Here is a 23,363-nt window from a genome sequence, read left to right on the forward strand (position 1 = left end):
TAGTATTCTCCATAATGCAAAGCACATCTCCTTCCAGACATATGATGCTATGCGCTATGGGAAGGGTCACTACCGAGACCGGTTTCGACCTTTGTTGAGGTCTTGTCAGTGGGAGGCAGACCCAGATGTATTTTCCATCTGGGTCATTCTCCCACTCATGTGCTTTTGTGCAGAGGTGGTCCCTTTCCTTGAGGTATGAGAGGCTCTGCTTGGGGTAGGTTTTGCCTGTCTCTGAGTGGAGCCACCGCTGAGATTATCGCTCTCTCTGGTGGTGGGGTAGAGCCAACGCTGAGAAGTTTTTCTCGGTGAGTAAGCCTATCACTGAGTGGAACAACGCTGATTTGGACGGTCCTTCGGTCATTCGTAGGAAGTGGTCTGGGGGACTGCCTAAGTTTTAGAGAGGTTTTTACTTAAACAGCACCTCAACAAGGTCGAAACCGGTCTGGGTAGTAACCCCTTCCCATAATGTATCATACATGTCCGCAAGGAGATGTGCTTTGCATTATGGAATATACTAAGGAAAGTGATCAGAACTTACCCCACCTTTGCCAGAGTTGCCCCTTTCCTGAAAGGTTGCTTACGCTTGGATCCGCCAAAATTTTTATAGTTTCTATATTCGGCTCGAAACTCTTGTAGTTTCTATATATATTCGGCTCGAAACTCTTGTAGTTTCTATATATATTCGGCTTTGAAATGATGTTGGATTCAGTATCCACTTAGTTTGTATAATGTTGCACGAAGCTCTTTATTTCATTAATTTATTGTATTTAATTTGTGGTAATGTACTCAGAATGGTATTGATGTTCGGAAAATTTTACATCGATTAAATTTACTTACACGTGGGTTTTGAGTTCCCGTCCGTTTTTAATTTCTACAGACAAGATGATAACTTACGTATCTATTTTGAAAGAGGATATCCATCTTTTGTACGTCGATTTCCTAGTTTAATTTTAGGTAGTTTACGTAGTTTTCAGATCACGCAAACGGTAAGTGATGCATATTGATCTGTCGATGTTGAGAGCGAGGAAACGACAACAAATGGAACTTAAAATTTTAACGCAGACAACCTCCTAAACCTGCGCTGGTTATAAAACCAAATATAAAACTTCGTTAGATACCAAAAAATAACCAACTAATGTACCGACAGACGCAGCCATACAACAATTCGCAAATGAACGAATGAAGTCTATAAATATTATAATAAAACAATATGCACATGGGAGCTATACAAGTTGTAAAATGACAGGCTGCAGAAAATCTGGATTGATCAGAAAACAGGTATATTTTTAATACATACCACTTTACATTACTGTTTTCCAAATTGTTGTAGTGTTAGTGCAGAAGGCATTCCCATGGAAATTTTAAAATTTTCATATGCTGTTACTAATTTAAAATCTGGAACAATAAAAAAAAAAAATGGTGCTCTTCAATAGGTTTTGAAATATCAGACTTTGAAAATGGACTCTTTCCATGCCAAATGTCTCCAAATATTTACTGTACTAACATCAACATCAATAGCCTCTGTATGCAGGTAGCCTTGTAAATACTTTATTATTATTATTTGACACCTCCAGGGAGTCCAAAGACTCATCCAGGGAGAGTGTGCCAACAGCATCGAACGAATTTCCCCTTCCAACTACTAACCATGCTCAAACTTACTTAATTGAGCCATTAGTAGCAGAGGCTCTACCAGTCGACCAACCTTTGCAGGCATACTTCTCATACAAACTTTTTGCATATGCTTATGTATAGGATTGAAACAAAAGTATAATTTGACTGTTATAATTTACTTGATGACCAAGTGAAAAAAAATTTCTACAATTATATATTGTCACTCTTTCTCTGTTCCAATGCTCAACATGCTTCATTCCTGGAACAGTTCTTCCTAATTACTTATTCTCGTGAATATTCAGCAGTCTGTATGTGGCCTGATTGCATTTTTGTTTTGTCATATCTACAATAATCTTAGTATGACCATAGCCATCTATTTTTCCCTTATTGCTTCACCTCCTGGAGTAGCTACACCAATATAGAAATGCTGCATTCTGTTTGCAATGGCCAAAAACAAAAGTTTACTTTGCAACAATGGATTGATTGTAGACTCATCTACCAATACCTTATTCAAATTCTCCCTAAAGTCACCACATTAGAGATTTCTATAGACTCTTGCAAAGAAGATATAACATATACTCATTGAACTGAAAGACAGGCTGGCCTGGTTGGCTGAGTGGTTAGCATATCCGTTCTCCAAACAACAGGTCATGGGCTCGACTGCTGTTGTGGGCATGGATGGTTGTGATTGTCTTACCTTGTGTTCTGCTATATCAAAAGTTATAGCGCAGTTATGACTTTTGTTGGCCTTGCACCATTAAATTCATCATCTCACTTTGCCTTGAATACAGTGCTAGAGTCTAATCTTTAAAGGTATCTGTGGCATGATTATAAATGACAGTACAAAATATCTGCACTTTCATTTCATTAAAGTTAATTACTGTGGTTATTGCATAATTTATTATTTATAGTGCTAGTACTCATTATCCACTGGCAATGCATTCACTTTTTTCTTTTTTTTTTTTTACATTTGGTTCTGTGGGCAGGCTAGGGATTTTTTTTTTTCTATTTTTCTATTTTTTTTTCTTTTTGATTTTTTATTTATTTTTTTAAGTTTGGAAATCCTGCTCTAGAGACCAAACACAGAACTATTGCAAGCCACCACTTCAGGCCTCCAATAAGCAGGGTGGTGATCTCACACTGGGCAATGACATTCATCTCCCACCTAAAGTCAATCACAAACATCCATGCCAATGGCAGGATTTGAACCCACATCCTGTTGGTTGGAGAGCTGGTATACTAACCACTTGGCCAACCAGACTGGCTACCAAGCAAAAAATCTCCTTTTCACCTCTTTACTCACATGATCTTTGTATGGTTTCCAGGGATGACCTCTCATTCTTCCTATACAATAATTCTTCTGTATCAATTTAATAGGCTTCTCTCACCAACTTATACATCTCAATCATATTATCCCCCTTTGCCTATTTGCCAATTTCTGAAGACCATTTCCTCAATTTATCCTCATGTTCAATATTCCAGAATCCTGAGTTTGTTATTCACCTCTGAACTCTCTCTCCAATGTTTCCTTATCACCAGTATAGCCAGGTGACCAGATCTGTGCTGAGAAATAAATGAGGCTTAATTAGCACTTTATTATTATTATTATTACCACCCCAAGACCCTATGGAGTCAAAGACTCATCAAGGTGGTCCTTTTATCACACACACACACAGCTCATCATACCTTGTTTTAAACACATTCAAACTCTTTGCAGACACCACATTCTCAGGCGAGGCATTCCAATCATTCACAACTCTGCACCAAAAAATCCTGCCTCGCACACCCTCTTTATACAGCTTCCAGGGATGACCTGTGGTTCTCCCCTGATCTCCCACTATTCTCTGTAAAACTTCTCCAGCATTGATCCTATAACAGCCCCTTACCAAATTGTATCATATCTCCCCTCTTCCTCCTGTCTACCAGACTCTTCAAATTACATTTTCTCAATCTTTCCTCATACTTGACATTCCAGAGGTCAGAAACTACCTTAATCAGTCTCCTTTGGACCCTTTCCAACATTTCTTCCTTCTGAAAACCCGGCAACCATATCTGGGCACAATAGTCCATGTGTGGCCTAATCAAAGCCTTATACAATGGAACAAGAATCTCCCTACTTCTACACGTCAGTGTCCTCCACATCATTCCCAGAAGCCTTTGTGTTTTCTTCACAATTTTGGCGATGTGTCCCCTAAATTTTAGATCCTTATCCACTATCACTCCCAGATCTCTTATTTCCTCTACCTCCAACAATATATTCTCACCAAGCATAAATTCTACATCCCATCTTTGTTTTCCAAATTTTAAAACCTTACATTTTGCAACATTGAATTCATATCCTCATTTCCGTGCCCAATCACTCAATCTATCCAAGTCTTGCAAGGCCACAACATCTTCACTACAATTTATGGTTCGTTCCAACTTTGCATCATCTGCAAACAACTGAATATCTCCATCCAAATCTTCGCCAATATCATTAATATACAAGTTAAATAGTAATGGCCCTGAAACAGACCCCTTGAGGCACTCCACTAGTGACTTTCCTTTTCCTGGATATCACACTCCCATACACAACTTGTTGATACCTATCAGATAGCCAGTCTCCAATCCAATGCACTAATCTAATATCCAACCCCATCTGCTCTAGTTTGACTGTCAACTTATCATGAGGTTCTCTATCAAAACTTTTGTGAAATCCAAGTATATTGCTGTGTATCCTTCTCCTCTGTCCAAGGAAGCAGTCACTTTATTGTAATAAGTAAGTAGATTACTAAAACACGACCTCCCTTTAGCAAATCCATGCTGTCTATCAAAGATTATACCATTGTTGTCAACCCAACTCTGGATCCTAGTTCTCACAAGCTTCTCCAACAACTTAACCACAATACCCGACACACAGATAGGCCTATAGTTTGATGCTTGAGTTCGATCACCTCCTTTATGAAGTGGCACAATCTTGCCCTACTTCCACTCCTTAGGAACTTGACTGAGTGCAAGACTCATATTAAAAAATATGTCAAGGCAGGTGTCAACTTCCTGACACATTCTTTCAGAATACGTGGTGATATATTATCAAGTCCCACAGCCTTATTAACATTTAGTTTACTCAACTCCCCATACACCTGTTGTTCACCTACAATCAGTCTCTCCTCCCCATCATCAACTGCTCTCAATCCCTCTATGAAGTCACATTCACGAGATTGAAAGATCTTTATGAACTGTTCATTAAGTATCTCCACCACACATTTTGCATCAGCTGTCTTTATACCATTTCCTCCAATCAATGTCATCCTTCCATAATCATTCTTTCTTTTGCTGGCTACATATCGAAAGAACTCCCTTAGGATTCTTTTTGGCTTCATTAGCCAACTGCTGTTCATACCTCTGTTTAGCTATCCTCACCAACCAAGTCACCCTCGTTGCTTGGTCTTTGTAGACCTCATGGAATTGGTTATTTCCACTTCTCTTATGCTGCCTCCACAATGCCCTTTTTCTCTGTATCGCATGCTTAATCTCTTTATTCATCCATCTCGCATCTACCTTATTTAACCTTCTCACCCTTGGAATACATTTAGACATTGCATCTACCTTATTTAACCTTCTCACCCTTGGAATACATTTAGACATTGCATCTACCTTATTTAACCTTCTCACCCTTGGAATACATTTAGACATTGCATCTACTTAACAGTTCTTGAAAATCCCCCAAGCTGCATTGATCTCTTTTTCAGCTAACTCCTCATTCCACACTACACCCGCAAGCTGTCTCCTGAACTCTTCATAATCACCCCCCCCCCCTTGTAGTTCCACATATGCCCTTTTCTCACAGAGGTCCTCTCACTGCTGGCAACCACCCAGGTAATCACCTCATAGTCACTCTCACCAATTGGTGAATGATTTGACACCTCATTTATAATTACATCCTCTGATGAGATGACCAAATCCAAGATCCTCAATCCTCATGTGCCCTCTGTTACATACTGTCTGAGGTAGTTATCCTTCAAAAACTCAAGAAACTCATTTTCTTTACTTTTGGTTGCTATCTCATCATTCCATATTGCCATAATTAAAATCACCCATAATGATCACCCTTTTCTTATTTACTTGACTAATTTGATTGTGCATTTCATTATCACCACTGTCCATATTACCTGGTCTATAACAACATCCCACCAAGTATTTGATTCCATTCAACTCTATCTCACACCATACTGCCTCAAAACCACTGGCACTGTTTCCCTCTTGCATCTCTTCTTTATATGGACATAACTCTTTCTCTATCATCAATAGCACTCCCCCTCCCTTTTTTTCCCCTTCTGTCCTCACGAAACACATCATACCCTTCCATCTCTTTGGTTGGAAGAGGATGACATCCTGTCAGGATGTCATCCTCTTCCAACCGTGTCTCACTTATTCTGACAATTTTTGGGTGAACAGAAGCAATTAGTGCAACCATTTCATCTGCCTTGTTTCTTATACTTCTAGCTTTTGTATACATACACAACAGCTCATTTCTGCATCTACAGCTAGTTCCACTGATGCCACTCATTCGATGTGATCTCTTCATGCTCAACTGGGGCCATTTCCCTTTCTGTTTCTTCATTTTAAAACCCTTTTCAATTCCAACCGTTTCCTCTTGATCCCTGATCATTCCATTCCTTTCCTGCCTACACATGCTCACCTCCTCTTAGAGCATCCACCTTTCTCATGCTGTGCACCCCTGTCCACCCTGAACCTCCCCGTTTCCCTGCTCCTCTTGCACAGCCATGCTCTCATTTTCTATACTCATACCACTCACTTCCCCATTCATAACCACCTCTTCAGTCTCTCCTGTCTTACTCTCCCGCTCTTCCACATCACTTCCCACTCAATCTGATTCATTCTCTCTATTCACTTCTCTACCTTCCAGTAGCAGTCTCTCCAAGTGACTCACACCATAACTACTCAAATGCAGTCCATCACTTCCATACAGCTCACTTCGTCCCTCAAACTCATTCCACACATTAACAAACTGTACTCCTATCTTTTCACACATTTCAGCCAGCATATCATTCATAATCCTTGCTCTCCACCTCATTTCACCACAGTCATACCGAGGCAACACACTAACTACCCTTCCTGTCACACTATTCTCTTTTATCCTTCTAAGCCTCCTGATATCCATTCTGACACACTCTTTGTCCTCTCTCAAATTATTCGTACCTATTAATATTATTAACTTTTTTGCTCGCTCCTGCCTCATATCCAATGCTTCAGTCACTCTACTTATTTTAGCGCCTGGAAAACATACCTTGTGCATTTTATCCTCCAGCACACCTTTAATAATGGAGTCGCCATACAACGCCACTTGCTCATCTTTCATTAACTCTTTCATGCCATCATTATTTATTTTAATAGTTTTTACCTCAATTTTCTTAATTTCATTCTGCATCCATTTAATTTCTTGCCTCATCCAATCCATTTCAACTTCCGAATCTCGCGACACATTATCATTCAATCTTTCTAACTTTCTAACTCTCGACCCCCTCTTCTCACTTTCACTCTCATTCATCCTTCTTTGTTTCCATACTTTCGGTCCAACTTTCGCTATCATTCTCCCATTTTCACACTCATTCATCTTTCTTTGTTTCTGTACTTTCAGTCCAAAATGCATCGAACTTTCGCTATCATCCATTCTTTCGAATTTTTTCACTTTCGATTTCTGCGTCACACCATTTCTAGTTTCATTTGTTCTCTCAATTCCACCACTCTCACCTCACTTTCATCCCTTTTAACATCCGTTATGGTTAAAAATCGCTCTTTTTCTTTTTTACTGATTTTTTAACATTTTTTCGCCTCTCTTTCTCACCATCCTTCTCTTCCAAATGTGCACTCATTTTCCCGGTGACAATTTCGCTACTAACTCTTTCTGTCATCAATTTCATATTTGCATTCATCAATTCCGTGTTCAGGTCACACTTTGCACACACCCTCTTTCCATCCTCACCAAATATCCACAAATCATTTATGTAATCGAAATAATACATATAACAGACCTCACACTTAACGAAACGACTGAAATCTAAATTAAAGTCATGGAATGACAATGCCGCCGCCATTTTTTGCAGGTTACTAAGTCTAATAATAACGATTTCATAATTAAGTTTTGGCAAAAAAAAATCCCCTACACTAATAAAACCGGTAGCGCACAACGTTTACAGCCTCTCTTACTCAAACAATTACGCATATATATTTAATTATTCCTAGAAAACTTATCTCAATCAGGAGCTCTTCTTATACATGTCACTGCGCTTGATTCACGAGCACCCTCTCACTTTATACAATTGAACTATCACTTTCTTATTTGAAATGTCAGTGTTTTTCACATTATAGCAGCACTTTTTTTGGGTAATCCTTATAGCTTTTGCAATGTGTACCCCGAACTTCAGTTCCTATCCGCCAAGGTACCCCAGATCCCTTGCCTTCTGCCTGAAGCAAAGTTCTTCCAGTGTGGTAGGAGGAAACTTTATCAGTGTGATGAGAGGAAACTTAATGTGAGCTGTTTAAACTGGAGTTGAGCTAGCTGATCTCATACAGAAGTAGCAGAGTTTTTTCTGCTAGAAATTCTGATTTTTCATCCTGCATATAGGCAAATCAGCCATGGGGAACACACAACTTACAGACAAAAAATACTGTTGTTGGTATTAGTGGATGGTAGGTGCTATTGTGTGTTGATGGTAGTAGTTGGAAGATTAAGTAGGGGAGATGGTGAGTTGTGTATAGTGGAGAAAAGTGCCTTTCTGCGATGAGTCCTTGGAGGCGTCACATAATAATAATCTTCTCTAGCCAAACAGCATAAGTTTACACTGAGCAACATCGAAACCATATCCCCATTCTTTAGACTAAAGCAGCAACTTATTCAAATCTGCTTGTAACCACAACACATCAGAACTTCCTGACACTGCTCTTAATAATTTATCATCAGAAAACAACTGAATATTTTATTTAACACCATGAATTATTTCATTGATATATGATTAAACAACAGTGATCCCAGAACAGAACCACTCATCACCTTCCTTTTTCAGGAGATTGCATATCCATGCACAACTTGCTGGCTCTTGTTAGTTGACCATCCCTGTAACCAAGCTACCAAATGACTCTATTCCCATCCTGCTCAGTTTCAAAAGTAGCTTATCATGCAGTATTCATTATATCAAATGTTTTAGCAAAAATTCAAGTAAATAACTGTATAAGCATCTCCTCTGTCTTATACACTTTCTATTCCTATTATAAAGTGTAACCAAGTTACTAAAGCATGACTTCTCCTTAATAAACCCATGCTTCTCTCGAAAGATTTGTATTCTCTCACTAACCAGCCTCTCTAATACCTTCACTACCCACTTAATGTACACATTGGTCTGTAGTTTGACTGACTTGGATTGTTGTTTATACATTGGCACTAATTTTTTTTTCTTTACCCTCTTCTGGGATTGTTTCTGTTGCCAAAGATTTGTTGAACAACCAAGTAAAGAGCATTGCCAACTATTTTGCATGTTCCCATAATATACATGGTGATATCCCATCCAGTCCCACAATTTTATTATTGTTGTTATTATTATTACGTGACACCTCCAGGGAGTCCAGGGACTCATCTTGAGAGGACCCTCTACTCTACTTTGCCTAATACATCTCATCCTCTCCACTACTACTTAATTCTCCTACTACAACACTGCTATCAACCGTATCTATTGCCCATCATCACCAACAACAGTATTTTTTGTCTGTAAATTGCATATGTTCTGAAGGCCGATGTGTCCATACACAGGATGAAAAACCTGAGTTTCCAGAAGAAAAAACCCTGCTACCTCTGCTAACTCACCTTCAATTGAAAAAGCCCATATAAGGATTGCCCTCGTCATGAAAGAATTGAACCCAGGTCTTTTCTAATTAATGGGTGCGATGTTCTGATGTTCTTCCAATTGTGCTACAGAGGCACAACAATAAGGTTATTTAATATTCTAAACACTGCCCATTCTTGAACTATTAGTCTTCTGTCCTCCTTTCTATTGCTCTCAACACTACTCTTAGCTTCCCCCAAAAAAACATGAAATAACTAATGAGATGCTCATTGAACATTTCCACTATATCTTCAACATATGTGATTTGTGTTCCACCTGCAGCAAACTGCTTTTCATATGCACTCTTTCTTCTACTACCAACATAACTATAGAATTCTCTATAGTTATGTTGCTGTACTGATTTAGCCAGTCTGTCTCCTTTCATATGCCAATTTCTTTCATTACTAGACTTGTGATCTTCCTAGTCTGTACCTTATACTCCTCATGCTGTTGATGCCCTATTCGTTATATCTTCATATAACATCCTCATTCTCAAAATCAATATGCATTGTAATCAAGCAGAAAAATCTTTCAGCCAGTTTTTAATAATAAGGTGATACATCTTATTTCTACTAATATATGGAAAATATAACATTTCTAAGGCAATTGATGTAAAGTCAACATCCTCTACATACCAGCAAGCTAGTTGAAGTTACTTTATGCTTATGTTTGGATATAATATTAAAACAACAATATAATTTGTGAAGTATAATGCACATTGTAGCCAAGTGTAAAAACTTTCCATAACCATCTTATATATTAGCGTGTGGCTAATTTCTCTCTTAATCCATATAAATTTTATTTAGTTGACTCCCTACTGTACCAAGTTATTCTGATATCTATTTCCATATATAATTTGCCATTTTCACTAAAAAATGTGCTTAAATAGTCGAAATGTTTTACTTGTTTTATATTTTCCCCTTCCAGGATGCAGCTGATGTTTCTATTCCTGCCAGTTACATTTTTGGTGATTTTTCATACCAAATTTATCATGGCTATTATTCAATTTAGTGAAGGAATCCTGTATACTTGTACTGGATTTATTTAGGAGAATAACATCATCTGCATAAAGTAAAGAGCTGAGATTAACATCTCCAGTTTTGATATCAGGAATAACGCTACATTCCTTCATAATTTGATCTAGGTAATGATGAATTACTAGTGTTCACCCTTGTCTTGTACTTTTTTTCAACAAACCATGTTCCTGTACTACCAACTTAAAACTAAATGTGGACTGAGTATTGCTCTGTGTAATTTCCCATCTACTCCATATATTATTATTATTATTTGTCACCTCCAGGGAATCCAAAGACTCATCGAGGGAGAGCATCTATTCTACAACTCTGCTTCCACCACTCACAATTCACCAACTGACCTACACACGCCATCTACCACCACCGACCACCACCACTAGTATTTCCACAGACAATCACAAACATCCATGCCCACGGGAGGATTCGAACCTGCAGCCTCTTGACTGGAGAATGGACACGCTAACCACTTGGCCAGCCAAGCTGGCAAAATAATTAATGCCAGCAGCACCCAGGGTTCCCAGGCGGTCACCTTCCCAAGTACTAATTTGGCTCAGGTTTGCTTAACTTCAGTGATCAGACGAAAACTGGTGCTTTCAAACCGATCTGACCACTGACTTCAACAGCTTTATTTTTAGACAGAGAAATTAGCCAAAACTTAAAGGCTATATTCTCAGGATTTATCATCTGTTTGTCTTAAATTGAAAATCTGATCTCTTGTTTGTCTTAAATTGAAAATCTGATCTCTTGTTTGGCATAAACTCAACTTCTCCAAGTTAAGCTGAGCCACTGTACTAACATACTACAGTTTTATAATAAATTTAGTTTAATCCTTTATACAAGTGTTAGCAAACAAACTTTATTAACACAACTTGCAGACATGTATAATGCTATGCATTAAGGGAAGGGCCACTACCCAGACCGGTTTCGACCTTTATTGAGGTCTCGCCAGTTGGAAGCAGACCCAGAAGTGGTGATACTAAAGCAGAAGCAATTGGAGAGGTTATATTTACCTATATGAGTTGCTAAAAGTTGCACCACCTTATTATTAAATTATTCTGGATTCAGAGAAAGAAGTTGAAAGTTTATTTTCCACTTGGTTAGACTATAATAAATTTAGTTTAATCCTTTATCCAAGTGTTAGCAAACAAAGTTTGCACTTGAAGTGTTTTTTTCAGGACAGAGGCAACTCGTGGTAAAGGTGGACTTCAGGCACATATTTGTTTGCTAACACTTGGATAAAGGATCAAACTAAATTTATTATAGTCTAACCAAGTGGAAAATAAACTTTCAACTTCTTTCTCTGAATCCAGAATAATTTAATAATAAGGTGGTGCAACTTTTAGCAACTTGTATAGGTAAATATGACCTCTCCATTACTTCTGCCTTAGTATCACCACTTCTGGGTCTGCCTCCCACTGACGAGACCTCAATAAAGGTCGAAACTGGTCTGGGTAGTGGCCCTTCCTTTGATGCATAGCATTATTTTCAAAAAATATTTAGTGGATGCAATGTCTAAATGTATACCACGGGTGAGAAGGTTAAATAAGTTAGGTGTGAGATGGATGAATAAAGAGATTAAGCATGCAATACAGAGAAAAAGGGCATTGTGGAGGCAGCATAAGAGAAGTGGAAGTAACCAATTTCATGAGTTCTACAAAGACCAGGCAAGGAGAGTGACTTGGTTGGTGAGAGTAGCTAAAGAGAGGTATGAACAGCAGTTAGCTAATGAAGCTAAAAAGAATCCTAGGGAGTTCTTTCGATATGTAGCCAGCAAAAGAAAGAATGATTATGGAAGGATGACATTGATTGGAGGAAATGGTATAAAGACAGCTGTTGCAGAATGTGTGGTGGAGATACTTAATGAGCAGTTCATAAAGATCTTTCAATCTTGTGAATGTGACTTCATGGAGAGATTAAGAGCAGTTGATGATGGGGAGGAGAGACTGACTGTAAGTGAGCAAGAGGTGTTTGGGGAGTTGAGTAAACTAGATGTAAATAAGGCTGTGGGACTTGATAATATATCACTGCGTATTCTGAAGGAATGTGCCAGAGAGTTGACACCTGCCTTGACATATTTTTTTAATACGAGTCTTGCACTTGGTCAAGTCCCTAAAGAGTGGAAGGAGGGCAAGATTGTGCCACTTCATAAAGGAGGTGATCGAACTCAAGCATCAGACTATAGGCCTATCTGTGTGTCAGGTGTTGTGGTTAAGTTGTTGGAGAAGCTTGTGAGAACTAGGATCCAGAGTTGGGTTGACAACAATGGTATAATCTTTGATGGACAGCATGGATTTGCTAAAGGGAGGTCGTGTTTTAGTAATCTACTTACTTATTACAATAAAGTGACTGCTTCCTTGGACAGAGGAGAAGGATACACAGTAATATACTTGGATTTTGCAAAAGCTTTTGATAGAGTACCTCATGATAAGCTGACAGTCAAACTAGAGCAGATGGGGTTGGATATTAGATTAGTGCATTGGATTGGAGACTGGCTATCTGATAGGTATCAACAAGTTGTGTATGGGGGTGCAATATCCAGGAAAAGGAAAGTCACTAGTGGAGTGCCTCAGGGATCTGTTTTAGGGCCATTACTATTTAACTTGTATATTAATGATATTGGCGAAGATTTGGATGGAGATATTCAGTTGTTTGCAGATGATGCAAAGTTGGGACGAACCATAAAGAGTAGTGAAGATGTTGTGGCCTTGCAAGAAGACTTGAATAAATTGAGTGATTGGGCAAGCAAATGGGGATGTGAGTTCAATGTTGCAAAATGTAAGGTTTTAAAATTTGGAAAACAAAGATGGGATGCAGAATTTATGCTTGGTGAGAATATATTGTTGGAAGTAGAGGAAATAAGAGATCTGGGAGTGATAGTGGATAAGGATCTAAAATTTAGGGGACACATCGCCAAAATTGTGAAGACAACACAAAGACTTCTGGGAATGATGAGGAGGACACTGACGTGTAGAAGTAGGGAGATTCTTGTTCCATTGTATAAGGCTTTGATTAGGCCACACATGGACTATTGTGCCCAGATTTGGTCACCTGATTTTCAGAAGGATGAAGAGATGTTGGAAAGGGTCCAAAGGCAACTGACTAAGGTAGTTTCTGACCTCTGGAATGTCGAGTATGAGGAAAGATTGAAAAGATGTAATTTGCAGAGTCTAGTGGAGAGAAGGAAGAGGGGAGATATGATAGAGACCTACAAGTTGGTAAGGGGTTGTTATAGGATCAATGGTGGAGAAGTTCTACAGAGAATAGTGGGAGATCAGGGGAGAACCAGAGGTCATACCTGGAAACTGTATAAAGAGGGTGTGAGTAGGGCAGTGAGAGGCAGGTTTTTTTCGTGCAGAGTTGTGAATGATTGGAATGCCTTGCCTGAGAGTGTGGTGTCTGCAAGGAGTTTGAATGTGTTTAAGACCCGGTATGATGAGATGTGTGTGAGATAAAAGGACCTCCTAGATGAGTCTTTGACTCCATGAGGTCTTGTTTAATAATAATAATAATAATAATAATAATAATTATACATGTCCGCAAGGAGATGTGCTTTGCATTATGGGAGATACTGGGACAGGAGTGATGAGCGATTGGTCCACCTTTACCACGAGTTGCCTCAGTCCTGAAGTATCTTCAGGCACAAACTTTGTTTGCTAACACTTGGATAAAGTGTTAGCAAACAAAGCAAACAAATAAATTTATAGTTAGACTATAAATTTATTATAGTCTAACTAAGTGGAAAATAAACTTTCAACATGCTACAATTTTATAACATTTCATGAGTTGGAGTTACATTAAAAAAAAAAGTATGTGTGCATAAATCATACCCGGAATATTCAGGTGAGAATTTCCTCTGTAATTCTTACATTGTTCTATTCATTTCTTAATAGATTGGTGCTATGAGAGCTCCAATAATATGGAATTTTTGTTTTGTTGGAAGTTTTTTCCCCACTTGGTTAGACTATAATTAATTTATTTTTTTTTAAATAACGAAACCTGTGGTGAGATCATAATTAAAAGAAACACACATATTAACCACAGTGAAAATTATTTAATTGTAAATATTTCATCCTAAGTATCTTAGGACATCATCAGTACAGTAGTTTAAACAATAATAGGAATAACAAACAGTTAGGGTGCATGATTACATTAGAATCTCATCGAACTTGCTTAAAGTGTTACAGAAGTTAAAAAACAAACAAACAAACTAATAATAATTATTTTACACAATTTTGTATGACAATTTCCCATACGTTAGGAATAGTAAGAACGTCGTTGAGGTTTAAATTTGGTCTGTGTAGTAGGGCCTCAGAACTTTCTTTATATAAATGTTCATGTTTATATAAAGATCTATGTAAAAGTTTAGACTTTTCCCAATGGATCCTATGGCATGGATTTTCAATTCCATGTTGAGAGAGGCCAGATTTCTGCGGTTTAAAAAGATGAATGTGGTCTTGATGTTCTGAGATGCGTTTCTGAACAGACCTACCTGTCTGTCCAAAGTAAGACAATTTGCATGAGCATGGAATCTCATAAACGCCAGGCAACATCAAAGGTGAGGAGAAGGTAACAAGTTGTAAATTTGGTTGATAGGTTTGTAAGTAGTGGCAAAATTGTATTTCTTCATAATTTTAGAAAGACGTTCGGAGATGCCTTTGACATAAGGTATGGTAATCCTGTGGACTTCTTGTCTGGTTTGATGTGTGGGAAAGTGACTGATGATTTTTTGAGTTGTTTTAGGATTATATCCATTTAGGATGACTGTATTTTTGGTTACTTCTAATTCTTGGTTTAGAGATTCTTCAGAGGAACAGAATTTGTGTGCTCTGGAAACTAGTGATTTAATAATGCCATATTTCTGAGATGGATGATGAGCAGAAGAATTGTGAATGTAGCGATCTGAGAATGTAGGCTTGCGAAAGACAAACGTGGCGATGGAACCGTCTTCTTTTCTTTGGATGTGTAAATCCAAAAAAGAGATACCCTGTGGAGATTCTTTTTCTAACGTAAAGTTGATGCGATGATGAAGAAGGTTAATTTTATCTAGAAACAGTTGTAATTCAGGTTCGGGATGATTCCAGACTGCAAATACGTCATCGACATATCTTAGCCAACTTTTTTGTTTGGGTTCAAAAGTGAATAGTTTTTCCTCAAGGTGTTCTAGAAACAAATTTGCTAGGTTTGGTGATAAAGGAGATCCCATTGCTGTTCTTTCCTCTTGCTTGTAAATTTGACCTTTCCAGGTGAAGTAACCTGATGCAATAACAAACTTGAACAATTCAACTATATCAGACAGAAATTTTTGAGTTAGTAATTCTACTGTTTCTTTATGGGGAATGTTCGTGAAGAGGGAGACAATGTCGAGGCTGACTAACAAGTCAGTTTTTGACAGTTGAATGTCTTTCATTTTTGTGTGAAACTCTGTAGAATTTTTGATTGAAGAGACTGACTGGCCTATGCGAGGATGGAGAAGGTTAGATAAGAATCTTGATAACTTGTAAGTTGGACTGCTGATACAGTCTACGACGGGTCTGAGTGGAACATTAGTTTTGTGTAGCTTAGGTAAGCCATAAATTCTAGGTCTTGCATGGTATGTCTTAAGTTTTTTGATTGTTTCTTCATCTAAGGAGGAAATTTCATTAAGTAGCTTATTTAATTTTCTGAGTTGATGTTTTGTAGGATCTTTTTTTTTTTAACTTCTGTAACACATTACGCACGTTTAATGAGATTCTATTGTAATCATGCGCCCTAACTGTATCTTATTCCTATTATTGTTTAAATTATTGTACTGATGATGTCTAGGATGAAATATTTACAATTAAATAATTTTCACTGTGGTTAATACGTGTGTTTCTTTTAATTATAATTAATTTAGTTTAATCCTTTATCCAAGTGTAAGCAAACAAAGTTTGCACTTGAAGTGTCTTCAGGACAGAGGCACTCATGGTAAAGGTGGACCAAGCTCTTATCGCTACTTGTCTTAGTATCTCCCATAATGCAAAGCCCATCTCCTTGCAGACATGTATAATGCTACGCATTAAGGGAAGGGCCACTAGACTGGTTTTGATCTTTATTGAGGTCTCGTCAGTGGTAGCTACACGAGAGCTTGGTCCACCTTTACCACTAGTTTACACCTTTACCAAGTGTAAGCAAACAAAGTTTGCTTACACTTGGATAAAGGATTAAACTAAATTTATTATAATATGGAATTTGATCTTCTGACCAGCATTCTTTATTATTCAGTGCAACCACTGTAAAACGTTTTTGCCACCGTTAAGTTGGATATCATCTACTTGAAAGTATGTAGGTATGCAGTTGCAATAGTAGTGATATATTAAAATCCCATCAATAATTCTTAAAAAAACATGCCGATATTCTCTGTTTGAAAATTATGGAACCTAAGCAGAAAATTATATAGATATTATGCCTCTTTTATAAGACTTTGATAAGACCACACCTGGATTGCTGTGCGTAGATTTGGTCTCCCGGCTTCCAAGGGGATAAAGAAGTGGAAAGTTTTGCAAAGAAGTGTTACAATGATTATATCCAGATTATGGGATTTAGATTATGAGGACAGATTGTAAGTATGTGGATTGCAGACTCTGGTTAACAGGAGAACGAGGGGTGATATGATAGAGGTCTATAAACTTTTGAATAGGTGTTATAGCATTTCAAATGATGAAAAATTCCTTATATGGAAGGCGCGTAGAGAACATGGGGGGGGGGCATCCATGGAAGTTAAGGTTGTTCTCGGTCAAGAAAGGGGTAAGAGCTAGGTTTTTCTCCCTGAGAAGCAGTGAGTGAGTGGAATACTTTGCCCATAGGAGTAGTGAGTGCATCTAGTGTAAATGAATTTAAGGGAAGGTATGATAGCTGGGTTGGGTAATTTACAGCCTCCCTTGATGAGTCCTTGACTCCCTGGAGGTCTCAGATAATAATAATAATAATTATTATTATTATTGTTGTTGTTAAGGAGCTTTGGTAGCTCAGTCAGTATAGACAAAGTCCTTTGGTCAGAAATACCTGTGCTTGACACCCATCTCCAAGATGTGAGGAAACTTATCTAGTCTCATTTGGCTAAAGGCGAGTTAGCCAGTCTTGTATTGAGGTAGAGGCTTTTTTCACCTGGAAGCTTAGGTCTTTCATTCCTCAGAACAGGCATACCAGCCTAGTGAACACAAATGGATTTACAGTCATGAATACTTACAACAATGTGGAAGAGATAGGGTCCTCACCACATTATCCTTAGGTTCATAGTCAACCATGAGTCATATCATGGTAGTCAACCTCCTGTACGTAGATGACACATGATGATTATTATAATTAAGAGAGATCTCCAGGGAGTCAATGACTTATCAAGGTAGACCACATACCATACACACCAGCTATCATACTTGTTCTTGAATTCATTCACACTGCTTGCACACACAACATCCAATGGCAATCCATTTCAATCACGTATCACTATGAGAGAAAAATGTAGATCTCACCACTTTCTTGGTGGCATTCATTCTCAGCTTCCAAAGATACCCTTGCATCCTTTCCCCACCTTCCATGAAAAATTTCACCAACTGAAATTCTGTATGATCCCTTCAGAAGTCTGTAAGTCACAATCACATCACCCCTGTTTCTCCTGTCTGTAGTCTACAAATTCTCATTCAGTCTTCATAATCCATATTCTACAAACCTGATATCATTTTAACACCTTTTCATTGCACTCTCTCTCTACTGTACCAGAATCATAACGGAAACAAGGAGACCAGACTTGCACACAATAGTCCAAATGAGGACTTATATCAAGGTTTTGTAAAGAGGCAAAATGACATTCATATCTTTACATGTCAAAGTTCATTTCAGCATCGTAATTATCTTTTGAGTTGCATTTACAATTTTTGCTACATGGCCCATGAATTTCATCCTCCTGTCTACTAAAATTCTCCAAGATCCCTAGCCTAATCAATTTATTCTAGCATGATCCCACCAATATAATATGACATTGGATATCTACTCACACCAAAGTGCATGACCTTACATTTATTAACATTGAACTGATAGCTATTTTATTATACCCACAATTCCAGCCTATTCAAATCATTCTATAAATGCTGCATATCAGATTACTTTACCTATCTTTGCATCATCAGCAAATAGCTGTATGTCATCTGTCAAATCCTTCCTAATATCATTAATGTACAGATTAAATAATAGTGGACCAAGGAGCAATCCTTTTAGTACACCACTGGTTACCTTATATTTTGTAGACTCACATCTCCTGTATACTCTGATATGCGAGTATCAGAGTGTACAGGATCTGATACAGAGTATCTGATATCTGTCTCAGTCATCCTCTTATCCATGCTAATATTTTATAATCCAAACCCATATTCTCCAATTTATGCAACAGTCTTCCATACTGTATTCTATCAAAAACCTTAGCAAAACCAAAAGTATCATGGTGTATCCATTCCCCATGTCTAACTCAGTAATAACATTATTATTATATATGTGAGCAAGTTGCTAAAACATGACCAACCCTTAGTAAACCCATGTAGTTCATTACAAAATAGAGATTCTGTGTCCACCCATTTTTGAATGCAAGCCCTAACCAACTTTTCCAAAATCTTCACCACCACCACCACCACTCCTGAGATGCTGATTGGTCAATAGTTGGATACATTCCATACAATTTTTATTACCATACATTCTTTCCACTCCTGCAGAAAGAATAGCCAGTTCACATGAACACTCTTTTAGCATCTGCCCTGTATCCCATCAGCTCTATTGCTGAATTTTTATTCACTTTGTGCAACAGCTCTTATACTTCCTCCTTATTCACCTAAGTTTCTTCATCCAGTGAAGAGGTAGCAGTGAACTCAATGTTGCATTCACCAGGTCGATAGCTCTTAGCAAAATGGATACTCATTAGTTGAAGAACCTCTTCTGCATCTGTCACCATCACACTATTTGCATTTATTAGTTATTCTTTCATATTCATTCTTTCTTTTACCTCCAGTAGCTTGGAATTCTTTGGGATTATCTTTATCTTGCAGAGCCAGTTTCCTTTTCATGCTGAGACTTTGCTTTCCATGCAACAATTTTCACTCGTCTGACCTGCTGCTTAAAACATTCATAACGGATGTCATCCTTATGCACACAGTATTCCTTCCACATCACCCTTTTCTTACAAATCTCTTTCTTGATAAGATTACACATAAATTTGACTCCTATCATATTTATTCTTTGAACTCTCAGGACACATTCTGATATTGCATCATTTAAGTATTTTTAAAATACTTCCCATGCACTATCAATATTCTTCCCATCCAGCAACCAGTACTATTGTGCTGAACTCTGTATACTCCTTGGTTGGTCATAATTTCCTGCTTTTTTAGTTCAGCTTGTAACCTTTCCATAAATTTAGTCATTTCCAAAGTGAGTATTGCATGATCACTGTCACTAACCGAAGGCATGAAACATCCTCTGACACTATAATCAAATCTAACTGACCTTGAGTTCTTTCTATCAGATGATGCTTGAGAAAGTTGTCTCGCACTAGCTGTAAATTCAGTTTCATTCTTCTCATGAGATTTTACTGTTACCCATTCAATGTTTGGATGATTAAAGCGATCCACCAGGTCTTTAGCAACCCCAATATTATTTGATCTCGTTAGATTCCACCTTGCACCAAATGGTTTCAAAGTCACTGCCACATGAAAAACTGTTAATAGTATTACAATCATAGTTCCCAACACTAACTGAATTAAAGTCATCAGATACCTTTAGCAACACATCCTCCCCCCCTCTCCTATCCTGTCTGTCCCTCCTAAAAATACTGTATCCTTTACACCGAATATTATTATTATTACAGACAACTCCAAGGAGTCAACATACTCATCAAGGGAGACCCTAACATTATGTCAAGAACAACTATTTGATATTCACACAGTATCTATCATACCTCGCCTTGAACTCATTCACAGTCATGTCACCCACAACATACTCTGGCAGCTTATTCCACTCATTCACCACTCTCCAAGTAAAAAACCTAGCTCTAACACCCTTGTTAACCACACTCTTGCCCAGCTTCCATGTATGGCCCCTAGTCCTCCCACCACAAGTCCTATTCTCAAAAATATCTTCTGAATTAATCTTATAAACTCCCTTCAGTAATTTGAATGTCTCAATCATACCCCTTTTCCGCCTATCAACCAATTTCTGCAACCCACAAATCTTCAACCTGTTCTTATAAGGTTCATTCCATAGACCTGCCGTCATCTTGGTCACTCGTCTCTGGATTCTCTCCACCTCCTCCCCATCAAGAAGAAACCCTGGCACCCATATCTGGGCACAGTAGTCTAGATGGGATCTTATCAAGGCTTGATACAGAGGAACAGTAAACTGTTTGTCTCTGCTTATTAACATATTTTTCAGCAACCGAGTGATTTGATGAGCTGATTTAGCCACTTTTGCAATGTGCCCACTAAACTTCAACTCCCTATCCACCAACACTCCCAAATCCCTGGCCTCTTCAATCTCCTGGAGTACAGTTCCACCAGTGTAATATACTGCTGCTAATCTTTTCACCCCAACATGCATAACCTTACGCTTTGCCACATTAAATTGACATCCATTCTCCTTAGCCCTGTTCTCCAAACTATCCAGACCATCTTGCAAAATTTTGACATCCTGTGCACTCACTATTGCTCTACCCAACCTTGCATCATCAGCGAACAAATGAACACTTCCTCACAGATCCTTCCCTATATCGTTAATGAACAAATTAAACAGCAGTGGTCCAAGAACAGAACCCTTCATCTATCCAATCCTGTATTTTTCTCTTTACTAATTTCTCCAAGACCTTGACAACGACTCCTGATATGCTGATCGGTCGGTAATTTACAACAGCAGTCTTGGAACCTCCTTTATGCAGTGGAACTATTTTCTCCTCTTTCCACCCCCTCGGGACTAACCCAGACCCAAGACTCAAATTAAACAAAATGGTCAAGGGCACTGACAATTCTTTAGCTGCTTCATGTATGACATGAGCTGGTATACCTTCCAAACCCACAGATGTATTGACATTGAGGTTTTATAATAGACTATTCACCTCCACTTCATTCACCACAATTTCTGTATAAGCTATTGGTTCATTCATTCCTGCAATGTCACCACATGGATGATATACTCTTGCAAAATGCTTGCTCAGTAATTCAACTATATCAGCTGATTCAGTTATCTCCCTACGATCGGCATTGTTTAAAATCATTCTGCCATATACATTTTTTCTTAGAAAATGATGGCACAACATGACAAATTTTCATGCCGGCTGGGGCGTCGCCTGGTTAAACAAGGTACCCGTTGTTTTTGCCAGGGAACCAGGGCGAACAGCAAAAAGTCAGCTACTGGAACAAATCTGAAAGCATACCCCAACTCAACATCACCAGAGTTAAAGATCGGTACTATCAACATAAGAAGCCCGAATGGCAAAGAAATGGTGCTAGCTGAGGAATTAGATAAGTACCAGATCTGAAACAAAAAAGACAAAAACTGGTGAGACCTTTCTGAACAATAAATACAAAATGTTATATTCAGGAAATGACAATCAAGGAAAAGAAGGAGTAGCCATAGTATTCAACATAAAATACGAGGCTAATCTTTTTGAATGGCAGGCAGTCTCAAGTAGATTGATGTGGACAAATATCAGAATGGGGAATTGGTCAATGAGACTTATTTGTGCCTATGGTCCCACAGAAGGTTCTACTAAGGTAGAAGTGGAGGAATTTTTTGATGCTTTAGAAAAAGCAACTGACACAATGAAAAGGGAAAAGTTGGTCATTGTTGGGGATCTAAATAGCAGAGTAGGAAACAATTGTCAGACATACAAAAATATTTTGGGAAAATTTGGAGAAAAGAGCAAAGCCAATAATAATGGCATATACCTGTTGGATTTCTGCTCGGGACATGCACTGGTTATTACTAACACCATGTTCCAACATAAAAATGTGCACAAATTCACATGGAGAGAAGAGGCAAGGAATAAGAAAAGTCTCATTGACTATGTTATTGTTGATAGTGATGTTTTCTCCCTGGCGCAGGATACCAGAGTGTACAGATGATTTGAAATTGGAAGCGATCAGTATTTAGTCTTGAGCAGGATAAAATTGAAAAGAATAACATGCAAGAAAGTTTTAAAGCAAATAAAAATTGAGCATCTCTCAGATGTGAACTGTAGACTAAAATACACAAAGATTATTGAAGAAAAAACGAAACAGTTTGAGAACAGGAACCGAACTTGGAGATTCAGTAGCAAGCCTTGAAGAAAGCCCTGATTGATTCAGCCAGAGAGGCATGTGGTAAGGTTGTCTGCAAGGATAAAAAAATCAGAACTCCCTGGTGGACACAGGAAGTTAAAGAGGCAGTGAAGGAAAAGAAGAAAGCATATCAAAAGTTCCTGGCAAATAAGTCAGCTTGTGCTCTTAGAGAATACAGAGACAAATGTAAGAAAGCTAAACACTGTGTAAAACTAGCTAAACAAAAGTCATTGGAGGACTTTGGCAAGAACATACACAATAAATATGAAGAAGTGGTAAGATATTCTGGAGGTTATTGAAGAAGCTTAGAAATGGAGGAAAGAATGCTGTAAAAGGAGTTAGAGATGATAAAGGATACATGAAAACAGGAGAAAAAGATATCCCTCAAGTATGGAGTAATTACTTCGAAAAATTGCTAAATGAAACAAGCAGTGATAGTGCAGTCGTAAAAAACACTCAACAGGCATACAGTCAGGAATACATATCCATACTTGAAGTAGAAAAAGCCATCAAAAGCTTGAAATGTG

The 23,363-nt window shown here is 38.1% G+C and overlaps 1 protein-coding gene and 1 pseudogene across 5 annotated transcripts in view; one reads left to right on the forward strand and one right to left on the reverse strand.

Moving 5' to 3' along the window:
- The first annotated feature begins 283 nt into the window (after positions 1–283).
- LOC150099180 (uncharacterized) overlaps positions 284–23,363 on the forward strand; it is a 31,086-nt gene continuing 8,006 nt past the window's right edge. Inside the window, exons 1-2 of one of the 5 annotated variants that reach the window (XM_090403749.1) lie at positions 284–305; positions 10,419–10,635. The gene's annotated coding sequence lies outside the window, so the exon portion shown is untranslated. The other 4 variants (XM_090403750.1, XM_090403747.1, XM_090403745.1 and 1 more) reach the window with 4 other exon arrangements.
- LOC150099181 (5S ribosomal RNA) lies at positions 11,022–11,140 on the reverse strand (annotated as a pseudogene).

The sequence above is a fragment of the Typopeltis vanoorti genome, chromosome 14, assembly GCF_054136105.1.
Source record: "Typopeltis vanoorti isolate ZY-2024b chromosome 14, IOZ_Tvanoo_1.0, whole genome shotgun sequence".
Classification (NCBI taxonomy): domain Eukaryota; kingdom Metazoa; phylum Arthropoda; class Arachnida; order Uropygi; family Thelyphonidae; genus Typopeltis; species Typopeltis vanoorti.